The sequence below is a fragment of the Thamnophis elegans genome, chromosome 2, assembly GCF_009769535.1.
Source record: "Thamnophis elegans isolate rThaEle1 chromosome 2, rThaEle1.pri, whole genome shotgun sequence".
Taxonomy (NCBI): Eukaryota; Metazoa; Chordata; class Lepidosauria; order Squamata; family Colubridae; genus Thamnophis; species Thamnophis elegans.
In genome coordinates this window covers 30,363,410-30,367,366 of record NC_045542.1, presented here as the reverse complement: position 1 = coordinate 30,367,366, position 3,957 = coordinate 30,363,410, and the positions used below count along the sequence as shown (strand labels likewise).

Sequence of the window (3,957 nt, the reverse complement as noted above, 5' to 3'; positions counted from 1 at the left end):
AGGAATATGACATGCCTCACCTACGTCAGGAATTTTTCGGCTTTTAACCCTTGCTTAACTCTGCTCGAGTGATCATAAAACGCCTAAAGTCAGAGTAGATGAGGCCCATCATTCTCCTGCCTCCTCCTGAAGAGGGCACTTTTTAAGAGGCTTTTTTAAACAGTTAAGCACTAAGCAGCATCATCCACTGTGACTCTGGCAGCAACTAGCTCAGCCTGACCTCAGCTCTTGCCTTTACATTGTTTTTTCTTTTCAATGTGACAGTGGTAAGGCTCTGCCTCCCCTGCCTCCCCTGACTGCACGTCACTGCTCCTGGTTCAGTGGTGGGTTCCGGATCCCATCACAACTGGTACGCTGAGCATAGGACCAGGTGTCCCGGTTGGGCACGCATGCTGTGTATGCCACCACCCTGCGGCACCCAGCTGCTCAGCAGTGGTTTCTGCAGGGGCAGCACGCTTTGCACGCATGCACAATTGGCCAGTTGTGTTATACTGTAAATGGCCATAGAACGAGGGCTGGTGGGTGGGCCAAACAATCCACTGTACCAATGTGGTGGCCACTGCTCTGGCTACTACCAATACATCCTCTGGAAATCTATTCTTACTCCCGCAGCATTCAAAGCATGTTCATCCCAAATTGTATAACTGAAAGATATTTTTAGGTAACTAAAAGAGTTGTTGTCGCTTTAAGGAAGAACTGGAACAGATTCAAACTGATGACCTGATGTAGATGCTTTCCGTAGGTCACATCATTAAAAGAACTGTGAGTAACTGGAAGTATTTCAAGGAAATCATTGAGGGAATCAAGCAGGAAGGGTTTCTTTTCTTCCATCAAAGACGATGCTGGTTTTCATCTTCCAACAATGCCTGAAAATCCTCATCCTGCCCATCTATGTGCTTGCCTATTTTGGCTTATGGGATCCTATTTGCAAAAAAACTTTCCCAATTTTCATGAATCAGCTCAGCAAACTGTACAATAAAAAATGTGCAAGGAAAAGGAGAAGCTGTTCCATAACATGCGCGACTATGCTGATGCTTCGGGAAAGCTCCACCTGCTAGAGATTGGCGTGGGCACCGGCCCCAACTTTCAGTTTTATCCCCCCAACACTCGCGTGACCTGCTTGGACTACAACCCCAACTTTCAAAAATTCCTCCTGAACAGCATGGCTCAAAACACACACCTCCAGTTCGAGAATTTTGTGGTCGCCTCCGCTGAGAACATGACTTCATTGTCGGACAACTCTGTGGACGTGGTGGTTTGCACAACCGTGTTTTGCTCTGTGAAGAACACCCAGGCTGCATTGAAGGAGATCTTGCGAGTGCTCAGACCCGTAAGTCAAAGGGCAAAGAGAGAAAGTTAATTCTGGTGTGTCCAGACAAATGAATAATGGGCATTAGGTAGGTGCACATACACACTAGGCAAGTGTGCATGGGTTCAAGGGCTTTAGATTCCACAAAAACAACATCTCTCTGCTGCTCTTTATGCTGCTCATTTTCGGGCTTAACATAAACTGGATCCCTGACCAAATTTTTTCACTTTTTAAAGCATTTTTTCCCTGCCAATTTGCCCAAACCGAGAGGGGGAAAATGCTTTAAAAAGGGTGGGGGAAAGCTTCCAAGGATCGTTCAGCTCAGCTGGATGGCTTGAAATTTTGTTTAAAACTTTAATTAACAATAATGTTATTGTTAGTTGCAAAGTCGTGTTTGACCCATTGCTATTCCATGGACAACGTTCCTCCAGACCTTCCTGTTCTCTTCCATCCATTTAAGCAACACCTATGTGTCACGTTCTGAGCATGCGGTAAAATAAAGTTGTTTAAGCGGGAAGTACTCGACAGCCGATTGGCTGGTCGTTTGACAGCTCCAGTATAAAAAGGGACTGTCCAAACGAGCAGCGCGCGTTCCTGTCTGAAGTCGGTTCTGAATGTTAGCCTGTACTTGTTAGGGAATAAACTTGTTAGCCTTTATTCCCGTCTCCGCCTCAGTTCTTCTGGCTACCCAAGGGTCCTGGTATACAATACTATGCATTAGGGTACTGGAGACTAAAACATACAGGAACTGGGCATGGCTAGTCTAGTGAAGAGAAGGACCAGGGGAGACATGATAGCAATGTTCCAATATTTGAAGGTCTGCCACACAGAGAAGGGGGTCAAGCTATTTTCCACAGCACCTGAAGGGCAGACAAGGAATAATGGATGGAAACTCACCAAGGAGAGATTCAACATAAAAATAAGGAGGAATTTTGTGACAGTGAGAATTTTCTGACAGTGAGAACTATCAACCAATGGAAGGGAAGTTGCCTTCGGAGGTTGCAGGGGATTCATCACTTGAGACGTTCAAGAAGAGATTGGACTGCCAGTTGTCAGAAATGGTGTACGGTCTTCTGCTTGAACGGGGGTGGGGGGTGTTGGACCAGGTGACCTATAAGGTCTCTTCCAACTCTGTTAATCTGTTAAAAAAAAGTTAAACAATGTTTAGACAAAAGACAGATAAGCCTCCAGAACCAATGGGGATGTGGCAAACTTCCCTAGTTTCTTAGGCTGGACAGATGTGCTTTCAGACAGGCAAGGTTTGTGAATTTAACTTTACAATACATCTAGAGCTAGAACTTCTGGGTGTGCTTCTCATCTGGATTATCTTGCTAAGCTTATGTGTATGATATATAAAAGCATATATAGATTTTAACTTGGCACCAAAATCTCCACTATAATGTTTTTTAAAAAAGGAAAAATAACACCATGCACCAGCTTGCTGCTGGAGGTAGCTGATGGGATAAGACCTCATCCCCATCCTGTCCATCTCTTAGCTCTCTTAGTTTCAGTTTTAGTAAAATTTAGTAAAGTTTTTAATAATATTTTAATCTGTGTAATTTTACTGTTTTAATTACTTTTTACCTGTTTTATAACTTGTAAGCCACCCAAAATCACCTCAAAAGGGAGATGAGTGGCATAAAAATGTAATAAATACACAGTGATGCTTAAAATTTTGTGAACCCTTTTGAATTTTAATATAAATTCTAAACCTGAGATAAGGCTAACCCAATATGAGGAAATGTAGTGAACTGATACAGCTACTTAGTCATCTTCCTTTAAATAAAAAAGGCCAATTCTGCAGTTTTCCTAGTAAATCATTCATGGCTAAATTGCATTCCAGCTTCATTTTGTCTCTATACTTACTTATTGCTTCATGTCCCCAGGACGTTTTGTATCAACAATCTTGATTACAGTGGAAATACAATGTTTAATTTCTATATTGTATTATTTTACTTTTTCCAGGGTGGTGCATTCTATTTCATTGAACATGTAGCAGCTAGTAGATCGAAGTGGGCCTCCTTCTTGCAACAAGTCTGTAACCCTACTTGGAGATATTTGACAGACGGATGCTCCTTGTTAAAAGAGACCTGGAAGGATTTGGAGAACGCGGGGTTTTCTAAACTGTACTTGCAACACTTCATGGCCCCGTTGTACGTAACTGTAGTTTGTCCCCATATTTATGGATATGCTGTGAAGTAATTTAAGAGAAAGCATCTTTCTCTTAAAATCAGATTTTTGACTTTAAGGAATTAAGAGTGACAATGCATACGCTACATTAAGAAAAGTGTTTCCTCTATTCTATACAATTTGGAGTGGACAAAGGATCCTAAAAGTTCAGGCCGCACTAAACCTAAATCAGGGATGTCAAACTCAAAGCCTGGGGGCTGGATCAGGCCCACGGAGTGCTTATATGGGGTCACCCTGGAAACAGCAAAGGACTGGCCAGTGGTGCCTTTGCCAGAAAAAAATGGAGTTTGGGAGGTCCGCGCATGGCCTCCTCGAGCTCTGTTTTCATTGGCAGAGGGCTGCAGGAGACCATTGCAGCAAAAACGGAGCTTGGAAGCCTGTTTTTGCTGACAGAGCGCTCAAGCCACCATAGGCACCCTCGACATGAGTGACGTTGAGCTGGCCATGCCCACCCGGGC

General features: G+C 43.5%; 1 pseudogene; it reads left to right on the top strand.

Moving 5' to 3' along the window:
* The first annotated feature begins 282 nt into the window (after positions 1-282).
* On the top strand, positions 283-3,565 carry LOC116504062 (annotated as a pseudogene).
* The last annotated feature ends 392 nt before the right edge of the window (positions 3,566-3,957 follow it).